Here is a 13,123-nt window from a genome sequence, read left to right as displayed (position 1 = left end):
ACGTTTTTCTGTGTGTGTGTGTGTGTAACCTTAGGAGAGGTGGACGCATGACTGCCCAAACAGATCCAAACAGATTTCTCATAACACACCTGTGCAGGCATACAGCTTGTACTATCGAAGTCTGTGTGTAAATGTGTGTGTGTGTGTGTGTGTGTGTAGCTCTGTTTGCTCCCCATGTCAATGCTCGGTAACAAGATAATAGCTGGTGATTCCAGGAAAAAAAGATCTTTCTCACTGCCACCTTCAACGTGGGAGGTCAGGATAATGTTCTCTGTGTCAGTGGTGGATCGGGAAAATTGGAGGCTTGAAGAGGTTCTGGCAGGGTGACAGTGTGCTCTAAAAATACAATTCTAATCCCACAGGAAAAATCTGACAAGACTTCTTTACTGCCTTTTTAATTGTGATTTCAACTGCATACCAGTCCAGGGATAATAATGGTACTCCATCCAAACTCCTGGGACTGATTGTTTAACTAACTGTTCCTGTCCTGCACTAAAAAATAAAGACACAATCACTGCTGGATAACATCGACATAGATTACATCATGAATTGTGCTAGCTGGTAGTATTCTACCACAGCAAGCCAGCAGACTAACCTGCATTGTATCAGTGCTGGTTACTTTGTAATACTGGCTACTAAAAGAATTTGCTACCAACAACACAGACAATATAGCAGTCAGAAAATATGGGTCAAATAGATGCAGTAGGCCCTATACTGTTTTGCTGCTAACTTCACTAAGGCAAGGCATGATGGTGCTTCTTCGGATTTTTATGGGGGAAGAAATTAAGCTATTACTTACTACTTAGAACTTCTCACCATTTCTTGTTTCAGTGATATGAACACCTTATAGTGCGGACATCGTGGTGATGCTGTCTGAATGTAATGAAGAACATTTATGAATCTGTAACTATTGCTGACATCCCCTCAGAGTTCAACAGGAACAGGAGGAGAAGAGCTCGACGTAAGCCTTACAGTGCTATTGACTCACTAAATCCTCTGTTTTTGTGCTTATATACATAAACAGCACCCACAAGGGGGCAGCAGCGGTCATAATGAAGAAATCATTACAGGCTGTGTTTCTTTTACATCTTTCCTCTAAGGAACTATTAAATTTCATAACATTAAACATAAACCACAAACAGTATGAGACATTCTGTCATATAAACATAAATAAATGTGCTCAGTTCACACTTGTCTTCATGTCATTAAGAGTTCAATATGCAGAGTAAACAACACCTGGGATTTAAAAACACCGAGCTGTGACTGAAACTACAGAAGTGTGTGTGTCACAGGGAGATTTCACAGGTAACCAGATCTACTTGCAAATACGCCCTTATGGAATGGTGTGGATATGTGCGTGCGTGTGTGTGTGTGTGTGTGTGTGTGTGTGTGTGTGAGAGAGAGAGAGAGAGAGAGAGAGAAAGAGAGAGAGAGAGAGAGGGGTACATGTGCGGTGAAAAGAGTCTTTGTCCCCTAAAGGTGAGGCTGAGGCAAGGACATGACTGTCGATTGGACTAAAATACACGTGTCCACGTGTATTATAAGCGCTGACAGATATGGACACACACACAAACACACAGGTAATGATACCTGAGATGAAAAGCTGATATGACCAAACAACAAACAAACTGATACCACAGTTTAAACCAAAAAGCACACAGAAACCAGACAAAGACTTTGTACTGTAGCTAATGTTAGAATATATGATGATGCACTATATTTTCTATAAATAGTGTCTGACTTGTGATAAACATGTATCTGAATATCTGAGATGAGCTATAAGCAGCACAACTTGAAGTTGAAAATGGAAGTGTATGTTTACATGAGGCCCATTTACAGGAGTGTGTCACCTCTCCTACACTCCCGACAGCTCTAAACCAGCTCCATACCGGCTACTGTGGGAAACGGTGACAGTGCCAGAAGGTGCAGCAGGAGACAATGAAGCAATGGCAGAACTCCAAATATGAAACACCAGCATGCACTTTGAAAACATACACCGAGGCTACATTAGGCTAGTTGTTTGTGAGTTGAGTGAAATTAAAAGTCTAAACTACAGCTCTCAGTCAACTGGACAGTTTACTGTGAACTTCCTGTGTGTCTTGCATCATCATCTGGTAGCACCCTGACTCTAAACCAATCACGAAGCAACAGCAGTGCACAATACACCACAGACACACAAAGATATGGACTATTTCACCCTTTTTCCATCAAGGGGGCTGAGTCAGAGCCAAAGAATCATCAATCATCACCAACTGCTGGTCTACAACAAGACCAAGAAAGAGTCCAGAAAACCCAGAGGTTTAATATAATGTGAAATTACATGAGCAGTTCTAGAACACTTGGTTATGTTGGTGATATTTTAAAATATTTAAATTCAGAAAACATTAATATTCATTACCTCCTTTGACTGAACCCTATCCTCTAAATCTTACACCTGCTTTCTAAAATGTTTTAATTTCCATTTAAATGTGTTACATCACACAGGATCAGGTTTTATAATCCCTGAACTATTATCAAGGCCTTCACTTCCTTAATCTAAGACCAGTGAATAAAGGATTAGCATAGCATAAAATAGTATCATCAAATCATCAAGTAGCATATTTTAATGAACTTTAAAGCAAATGCAGCCAGAAATCTTTCTGTGAAACGACAACTAAAGTCGTGTTGTGTATTTACTGTCTCTTCTCAGGATCTTTATCAGCACCTTTTTCAGCATGAGTTCAACCAGACAGCGCTACAGTGACTCACCAGGAGGAGCCTTTGATTCACTTTACATCTATATCCTCAATTTCCAGTCCTCCCCCCAGCCTGTAATCTGTCAACCCCATCCACTTCCTGTCCAGCAGCATCATATCCCACAATGCAGTGGGCTCCAGAGATAGCCATCAGCTACAGAAAGTAGCCTTAACCCAAACGCCACTCCGGAAATACCTTCTCTGTGTCTGTCTCTCCCACCCAGTTTGTCCTTTCCCTGTCATCTCAGTTTCTCTCAAGTTTCTGATATCTCTCACAGAATAATCTATAGAATAAAATCTCATGTCTTTCCTAAAGAAAAGTGTTATTTTAATGAGAGTCAGCTCAGGGAATGGTGTCTCATAAAAGATGCACACGGTGCTAATGTTGGCTCTTCAGCAGCACTTCCCAAATTCAGATGTTTAAGACTGAAAGTGATAACGGCAAATGGTTTGCTGACAAGCTAGTCAGCATTGTACTGCAGCTTAGCCAAGAATAAATACTATACTATGGATTAAGCCAATCTCTTTCTTTTCTGCTTCATACTTCACTTTCTCCCCCTTTTTAGTCCCTCTTCCTCCCCCTTATCCCTTTCTCTCCATTTCCCCATCTTTATCCTTCTTTCCTCGACATTCCTGACCTCTCACGGCCTAAAATCCTGGCATGTGTGTGTTTAAGTTTGTTGGCTGGTAAACCTACAATATATTACTGGCAGTCAAACCTAGAGATAATGGTGGTATGAAGATGAGAAAAACACAGGGAGGATTTCTGTTGATCTGTGCACCACAGGCTGCAAAAGAGCTAGTGTGAACTCAAACAATGAGCGGCCAGATAGAAACACACACACACACACACAAACGAGTGACATAACAATGCCTCAGAACAAAGGCTGATCTCATGAAAGGGTGTCACAGGACAGAGAGGAGGTATCAAAACACTGATGCTGAAGAAAGGAAAAGGATATCTGCTCAGCTTTGTTTAATCCCAAAAAGAACATGTAGGCCCTGTTCACACAGAGACACGTCACTTTTAGAGCAGAAAGGGCTTTTATTTTGAAAAAAAGAAAAAAAAACATCATAAGATAATCATTCACTAGTCCCGCACAGGAGACATTCTAGACAAAAAGCTGAATTGTTTTAATTTTCGAGGAGATCCAGCAAATTCCAAACTGAAACTGTTGCAATGGTTCCAGCAGAGATGTAAGAACATCCAAGATGCAGAGAGATCACATAAAATTAAAACATGCAAGTAAAATCACAACTCATCCCTGCATGGTTGCTATGAAAGGGGAAGTTATATAGAGACCAGCTGTGTTTTGTACTATGCTGTACACATGCTTGAGTTGAGCTGGACATGTAAACATGGAGGTCTGTGGGGATTGACGCACTTCTCAGCCTCTAGTGATCACATAAGGAACTGCAGGTGTCATCTGGTAAATTAATTCCATGTAATTTACCCTAGAGACAGGTTTGATAAGAATACTTTCCCCAATTTGTCACTACAAAAGAGTGACAGTTTAATCAGGTGTTACATGGCGGCCATTGTCCAGTGAGTCCAGAGCTGCTTCAGAGCTGCATTGCCGTCTGACTGAATGGGTGGTGTGTATTTGCATATAGATCTAATCACAAGTGGTCACTCATGGAGATTCTATTACCTCTGAGTGCACTTAGAGGAATTGTTATTGTCAGATGTGAACAAGGTCTCTGCATGAAAGAGAAGTTTACACAGATTTTCTACAATAGTCCATCATTTTTATTAATTTAAAAACCTGCTCTTCATCAGTATAGTATTAACCACCTGAAGAGGAAATCCTCAGTGATGATGAGCAGGAATTCAGTGACAGAAAGTGAAGCCTTTGCAGACATGAAAAAAGTAAGTTGCTGCCTCTATTTAGTTCAGTAAAAGCTTTGATGTAGGTTTACCACAGCCTGAAGGCAGCACAAGCAGAGATGAGAAGCTGTCACTGCCCGTTTCAACGCAGCACAGAAACTCTGATTGTCACTGTGACCATGTGAAACTTTCTGCATCTACTATGCACATTCAGCAGCTGCGGCTGTCACTGTTCATTGAAAAAAAAAGCCTTCAGGGTCACAGACAGTCTGACAGGAAAGCTGCAAAGGAACTCTTTTAAAAAACTTTTTGGACAAGGAGGCAGGTGAATTCCGGGGAGCAAAACATGGAGCAGGAGCAAAGCACAGCACTTATTGGCAGGTCAGTTGCTATGTAACGCTGGTTGCCACAGAAACATCTGAATGCACTGGAAAGCATGAATGAAAAAGAAAACCTGGAGCACTTCATGATTAGCACCTACACACAAACACTAACACAGCAGTGTTACACTACAGAGCTGACTGCGTCATAAATCACCTAGCAACAACATCTGGCACCACCACTGAGGTCCAATTGCACTAAAAAAATCACTTGTACTAGAGGAAAGATGAATGTGTTACAAGAAGGAACATCTGTCTTTAGACACAGCAGTGCTTTAAGCTAATTGCTAACATTGTTTTACACTGTTTTGCCTGCTAACATGTGTTGATCAGTGCAAGAGAAGCATCTGGTCATAAATAAATACTTTGTCCTGATAAAGGTGAAAAAAGACTCAAAGCATCAGAATTATTACAGGTCATCCACAAATACTCCCATCTCACTGTTCTTTTTGTTTTACTAATTGTAAACATCAACCCTATGGTGAAGCTAGAGAAGAAGTCTGTGGATGAAGTCCAATTGGAAAGTCTCCTGCCCACTGATTGGCAGTTATCAGCTGTTATCAGTACCATCATTCTGGAAAGCAGGTGTCCTATCACCAGGTTAGGAAGTGTATTATCATCTCCCGCCTGCTGCAGACGTGTATATGAATGCACATGAAGTGTATCTTCTAATGAATAAACAGAACACAAAAAGAATGACTACAGTCTTATTCAGACTCCAACCACTGTGACACCACCTTCAACCAAGTGTGGAAATCCTGCAAAGCATCTGCTGTGCACGATGCTTCCTGCAATTACAGCAGTGTTAGTCCAGGTAGGCTGGGGAGGCAGCTTACAAGCCTTATCTACTGGAGTACAAACAACTGATAACACTCATTTAATAGGCTGATAATATTCAAAGCAGGCGCAATAGGGATCTACAAGATGTTAAGCCATTCTAGCATTGAGCAAATGCGTCCAGTATGGTCCAAATGGCCACTTTTAACTTATTTGTTAGAGGATGTTTTATATCCAAGAGGTCAAAGTCAGCTGATCTGTATAATTGTTAGGTAATCAATAAGTTGATTGTAGGTATACATACATTGACACATCATAACCATGCACATATAGTAACATGAACCTGTGTTCTGAATGCATGACGTCTAACATCTGAGATCCTTGGGGCTCGTCATCCATGTGAACAGAGGAGGACCTGATTGAGACCCCCCCCCCCCCCCCCAGACACACACACACACACACAGAAGTTATTCTCCCAGTGGGACAGAACTAAAAAAGGGAAAACTTTTTATCTCAGCTACACACACACACAAACACACACAGAGAAGTACACATGCACTCAGATACCGGATACTCCCAGGAAAGCAGATCCGTTTATAACTGGACCCATGAAACAGTCACATTCCACTACACACACACACACACACACAGAAACCACAGAAGCCACAGGGGGTGCTCTCTGTCATCTCTGCTGTACACATTAACCACAGTTTTGTCAAAATATTCACTAACACTCCACTTTCTGACTAAACACACCACAGGCCAGCTTGTTTTCAGGAAACTTAATAACAACAGGAGAAGAGGAAAGTGGCTGATGCAGATCAAGGTTACGCTAACAGACCGACACAAAGGATCAATAATAGAAACAGAACAAGCCTTGTAGAAGCAGTTTACAGGAAAAGGGTAAGAGGGAAGTAAAGTATGACGGATTTCCCACAGAATCAGCTGCTACAATGCTCAAAGTAGTTTATAACTCAAGTCAAACCGACTGAGAGTACATTATATCAGGTGGTGTGCAGCCTCAGATGTGCAGATTGTACTAGATTAAAACAGACTTATTTTCTAACCTTCCTGTGAACCTGGCCTAATATCAGTGGTCTATTTGAACAGGGAGTCGGTGAGCTGTTGGGCATTTAGTTAATGTGTAGTCCTGAGTAAAGCCAGGAGGAGAGAAACTGTTTCAATGGTGCAAAGAGAGCTTTCCAAAAACTGGGTGTGTGCCTGCAGAGAAGTAGAGAGAGAGAGAGAGAGAGAGAGAGAGAGAGCGTGACAAAGAAGAGAGCGACAGGGGAGGAGGACAGAGAATGAGTGCAAAAAGTGAAATAAGACAGCAAGCTAAAAATGGATGAATGAGTGAAAACGATATAGAGGAGGGAGAGAGAGAGAGGGAGCTGCCAATGAACTTCAGGAGGGTGAGAGAAAATGGAAACAAGGGAGAGAAGAAAAGAAGACCCCCTGTTTCAACCCTGCCTGATTCCCTCTTGCTTTCTCCTTATATGGCAGTGTTGCGTGTATGTGTGTGAGTGTGTGTCAGCATCTGTGTGTGTGTGTGATACGGGCTCAGTCCCAGAGTTGCTTTCAGAGGGAGTGATTAGATCAGCATGCTGACTAAAATCAAACTAAAGGTTTCGTTCCTGACCATTCGTGCTCGGCTGCCCAGTTTCTCCTTCCTCCAACAATCCTCACCACCAACATCCTTCACTTTAAAGTGTCGATGGCATCTAATGCATGATTGATTCAAAGTGTTACTTTATCCTCAGAGGAAGTGAAACAGGCAAACAAAGACAAGAAATGACATCACAATCAGACAGTTTAGGGGTACAGGCCCTCAGAGGGAACAAAAATTAACCCTGAGTTCTCCTCCTTAGAGTAGAAGGAACCAAAAGAAGCCTGAGTGCTATCACTCTTTTTTTATTTTCATTTCATCCTCCTCCTTCCCTGCTTCCCAGAATGTTTTAGCCTGAGCCTGAATGACTGGAATGCAGGAATCCAGGTAGCATGTCTGTATAAACACACACACACACACAGCGCATCCATCCACACATACTGTAGAGGCAGGAATGAACTGCACATATAAATACACCCGCAGACATAAACCTGTAGTGAAATGTGTGACTTTAAGAGTTCAAAAACATGTTGGACAACTGGGACCAGTGGAGAGAAACAGACACACACACACTAATTTTGAGTGTATAACAAATTAAAACAGGCTTTTGAGTCCCTGTGGGAGGCTCCACTTGTCGCCATGTTTGAGTCAAAGCCAAAGCTTCCTGTTAATCCAAATGCAAGCAAAGAAGTGAAAAAAAAAGTTTTGCAGATACAGCCCCTAGAGGCTTTGGTGCAAACTGCAACTTCTGAGGCTGCTTGATTCTAACAAAATCATAAAAGTATAAGTGACATATGTTAAATGACGACAGAAAGAAGAGATCTGATTGGTGGATGACAGCTGATGTGATGGTGACAGAAAGATGTTTGATCCAACCAACCAGTAAAACCACACATCCTTCCCTCCTTACTGGCATTAGTGTTTAATGCTGAGGTTGATCTGACCTTACAAAGTGGTAAATCCACTTTAAGAGTAGTAAAACAGCCTCAGTGAAGGCTACAGTGTGATCTTTCAGTGTGGAAAGCTGGATCACAGAACAGCTCAAACAGCAAAAACAGAGAGGGAAAGAATCAAAACTAGCTGGACAACAAATTCCACAACAATAACTCTGTCTGCTTCCCTTCTTTCATCCTCTGTCACGCCATCTATCTCCGTCTTATCTTGTCATTTTTCTTCTCCCTCCTCATCCTGTCGTTCCTGTCTCTCATGGAGAGGGAGCGAAAAAGAGCGAGGGAGGAAAGAAAAGTTTGTTTTTCCAGAGAAGACAACATTCCCAGGCCTGTACCATTCGTCTTCCTATTAATAGAGCACACACACACACACCCAACCCATACACCAGCTCCTCGATCACTGTAGTTACTGCAGGAAGCACGGGCCGAATCTTTACGTCGTCGCCCGGAAATGCAAACAAATACATGTATCCCATAAACCTGCACTGACACCTTGAAGAGATAAAGAAACAGACTGACAGCTTAAACATGATTGACACAGCACCCCATCCGTGCTCATGTCTCCCACTTCCTATTATTGTTGTCATTTATCATCAGTATAAACCTGGGCCTCAAGCCTGAACTCTGATTTATTTCGTGCATTTGGCTCACCCATGTCGACCCTTCGACACTGACAGTCAGCTCAAATTAGTTTCGAGCTCACCAGTACACCATGAAAGAATCAGTGCGACATGCAGAAAAAGTGAGTCGGCTGAGCCAGAACCACATCTCTTAAAAAAACGTTCCTTCTTTTCTTTCAGGGCTGCAGCCTTCCTTTAGAGAGATAAGAGGCTGCTATATCACTACCTGATAAGTCGCTGCTGTGGGTTAAAGCCACAGAGGTGAGGTAGAAGTGAGGGAGAGGTGGTGTCCACCCTGGAGGACGTCAAAGAGAGCACAGCACCTTTGAAAGATTCATGATGTGCTCGGTGACTCTTCACAGCAGCTGTAAGTAAGTAATCTACCAAACGTTGCTGCTGCACTATGAATCCTGGGATATGTTGGTACGATTTTCTGGATGTTTGTGGGTGGGGTTAGTTAACACCCCCCATGTGCACGATGAGTTGACACTAAGGGTTCACTAAAAATCCAAGCATTGCATCGAGGATAAATGTGGATGATGTCCATGCCCTTTGCATGAATCCACGTGTGTCTTAGGTCTGCCCTGCTTTGTGAGGCACACACCGAGCACATGCACCTCACACACACACACACACACAGTCCAGGGAGTCTTTCATGGCTGAAGGGCTGTTCAGTCTGTCAATAAGATCCAGATGTGAGCTCAGTGGGAGAGGAGATAAAAATAGAGCGAGAGAGGTGAGAGAGGCAGAAAGAGAGAGACGAACACGGGGTCAGAAAGAAAGCAAGACACACAAACTCAAACAATGATCTCAGTGGGAGAAGGTGGGAGATAAATGACTGTGTGGAGACATGGAATAATGGTGACGAACAGAAAGTAGCACACAAGTTTGTTTTTATTGTCCTGTCCTCCTCTCTCTCTTTCTCTCTCTCTCTCTACTGCTTCTCTCAAACTGAAACGCTAACGCAGCTGATGTCACCACATTCCTACGGCAACGTACACACACCGTTTCCATGGGTGATGAGATGTACACATAAGGGGTGACCATCATATTTTTCAAAAGAAATATTTAAGTTCACAACTCTGTGACAGCCTATTGCTCTTTCTTTTTCTTTTGACGAACACATTCAACTGCAGTGTGTGTGTGTGTGTGTGTGTGTGTGCGATGCTCAAAAAAATGCCTCCCCCAAACCCACTTCCTGCCCTGCCCTCTCAATGAAGACAATTATGGCTCCTGCAAGAAGGATAACACAGAAGAAATAGCTCCTTAAAAGGCAGGATCTGTGTTGTTTTCACCTCTGCGCACATTTTTCAAATTAAAAGCCAATACCACACACATATAAAGGAAACGTCTTTCAGGACCATTTATAATCTTCTTGACATTTTCATTTTATGAGAACGTGGACAGTGACAGGCTGCCGCCCTGATCACAGGCTGGGTTTAAAGGGATAATAATACAGCTTTTAACTAAGGTGCAATTATGGCTTTTCACTCAAATTAACATAAATGGTCACATGACTTAGAAAATGTGAGGTCACCACAACTACTTGTTTTGTTTAACTGATATGTAACGTGCTGTGTTTTTATAGACAACACAGTCAGTATTGTCTATAGTTTCATTTGTGTTGGATTAACCACTGGTAATGGAGGCTAATGTTTGTGCTGCGGCTTTGGCGTGCTCCATGTTTTTGATCTTTGATCTTGTTGTGAATCCTTTGGCAAACATAGAGCTAAAGTGAATAGACTGGCCCCATAAATCGGCTCCATTATCCGATACCCAATCTATCTAATCCAGCCAACATCGGGACCGATCACTGTGATATAATGAATAGATATCCATTGACGTCACTTGCAGCCTAATAAAGTCTGCACCTTCCACTTGCTCTATTCTCACCAGTTATTGTTGTAATCTAAGATTAGGATTAAGATTAAAATTATCGCTATTAATCCCTATAGGAAAAAAAGGTTGCTATAGCAGCTGTAACCGAGAAAATCTGACAATAATACAATAGATACAGTAAATGCACTTGTATACACATGCTAAGTGCATTTACTGTATTTATTGTCTTGCTTTGTACAAATTCTGTGTCCTGCCTCCTGAAATAAATGGTACTACATTTTGTAAAATAGAAGAAAAATGGCTAGAGAGAAGCTGTCGAATGGCAGACTGGTAATCTGAGATAAAACAGAAACAGGTTATGAAAGAGAGATCAAGGGTAAGTTGAGAATGGAAAGTTTGGAAAAACAAATCTAACAGATCTTATTCAAAATAAAAAAAATCCCTTCAGTCCTGAAGAAATCAGGGTTTTGTAAGCCAAGGTCATACTGTGAACTATTTTTAGAGTCTTGGCGCCTTCTTATCGTGAACTTTTTGTCTGCTTGGCCTTCATTCACAGTGGAAGTTGTAGCTGCGCAAAAACAGGGAGTGAGATAACAATGTTACAACTGGTGGAAACTAGTGCGACTAAATTACAATGACTGCCGTAATGAGTGCGTAAAAAGGTGTCAGATTCCTGCTGGAATTTGTTCCCATTTTTATTAAACTGTTGGTTTGGACCACACATTTTTACTACGGCCATGTTTTTTTTTACATCCTTACATGGCCAAAATGCTGCTGGATCAGTCACCAAGATTTAGTCCTAAGCCAACATTGTTCGGGAAACTATGCTTTCCAATCATGTTTAATGTGAATGGCATCTCTGTAGACCACTGTGTGCGAACCTTAGATCATTTCTCTCCTCCCTTCACAATAACATTTCAGAACCACACAACCCAAATGCCAACAGCTGAATAAAATGTTTGAAAGGGGGGAAAAAGTTGAGGCCTCCTTGAAAATAAGAAGCCCATTGAGGAGTGAAGAAGGACGACATTGTTTCAGGAAAAATGGACCCAGTTACCCACAACCCCCTTGCTGTCACTGGGTGATGGGAGCTTTATGTGAGCTCTTTAGACATACCTATGGGGTCACACACACACACACAACTGCAATCTGCAGATAAATGGCAGTCATTATCATTAACCATCATCATTGCCATGGCGATTACTGCTGTTGCATTTGGCTAAATTTCCACACTGCTGGATGAATGTAAGAGACAGCCAAAGGACAGCAGGTCAACACACACGCACACACATACACTGGACTACAACTTAATAGTACAGTGGGGTTACTAGCTAGTTTTTTGACAAGACACATATCTGGAAAAACTTTCACTCTACTCATATAATTGGAAATGATTTAATACCATTGCTCCTGGTTTAAATATTTTTAATTAACAACAGTATTCATGCCAAATGGTGGTGTTTCTTAACCCTTACTGTCAGTGCTGACTGACCACAAAACATGCAGGACTCATTTAATAAGGATTTAAAGCCAGAAACTGCACCATGCGAAGCCAGCCCACAGTATTGATACCTCCTGAATTTGTTGTTAAGAGTTTAAGTTTAAGGGCTGATGCCAGCGTTTCTGTCACATTTGATAAATGTGTTGTAGATTAGATAACAAGCCTGCCCCAGGTTGGGAAATTTGAGAAAAAACATGTGCTCTCCCCGTCGGGGAATTGAACCCCGGTCTCCCGCGTGACAGGCGGGGATACTAACCACTATACTAACGAGGAGCTCTGCCTCACAGGCTCAGACGGAGCTTGTGTTGTGTGTCCTCAGGCAGCAACACCTACCTCTCAGTATGTGCAAAGGTCACTCTATATATAAGGTTTGTTTAAACTACATAAAAGCCAGTGGCTGTGGTGGCTTTTGTTTCCTTCAAACACAGCCAGGCTAGCTGTTCACAGTCTTTATGGTAAGCTAAGCTACTAGCAGCTAGCTAAACTAGCAAGCTGTGAAAAGAGAGAAGCTGAGCTTCAACAACATCACACTATTCCTTATCTTACAAGCCACTGTGGTCAGCGTGGTTTTGTCTTTTGACCACAATAGCACAAAAATGTGGATGTTTGATATGAGACATTGTGACTGAAATTTAATAGCCACTTATCAATCAAAACAAATCTTACACACACACACACACACACAGAAATCCTTTCTTTTCCCTCCTCAGGCTTTGATTGTAGAAGTAATTAAACTCTGCTGTAGATGAGGATTTGCCCTTAGATAAGTGCCGACACCAAAGGTGTTGCTGTTATAATAGTCAACACCACAGACTGTATAAGATGGACGATGCAGCTCCACCCTTTGTATAAAAGTCAGGTCAATTTATTTGAGATCATGATAGATC

At 41.9% G+C, this 13,123-nt stretch overlaps 1 protein-coding gene and 1 non-coding gene across 3 annotated transcripts in view; both read right to left on the bottom strand.

Annotated features, from left to right (window-relative positions):
• arhgef17 (Rho guanine nucleotide exchange factor (GEF) 17) overlaps positions 1 to 13,123 on the bottom strand; it is a 49,131-nt gene that overhangs the window by 24,145 nt on the left and 11,863 nt on the right. The gene's annotated exons all lie outside the window — the stretch shown is intronic.
• trnad-guc (transfer RNA aspartic acid (anticodon GUC)) lies at positions 12,438 to 12,509 on the bottom strand. Its single transcript has one exon. It is a non-coding gene; the product is annotated as a tRNA-Asp (tRNA).

This window comes from Parambassis ranga, chromosome 13 (assembly GCF_900634625.1).
Source record: "Parambassis ranga chromosome 13, fParRan2.1, whole genome shotgun sequence".
Lineage (NCBI taxonomy): Eukaryota > Metazoa > Chordata > Actinopteri > Ambassidae > Parambassis > Parambassis ranga.
The sequence above is the reverse complement of the archived record's forward strand: the minus strand, read 5'-3'. Positions and strand labels throughout refer to the sequence as shown.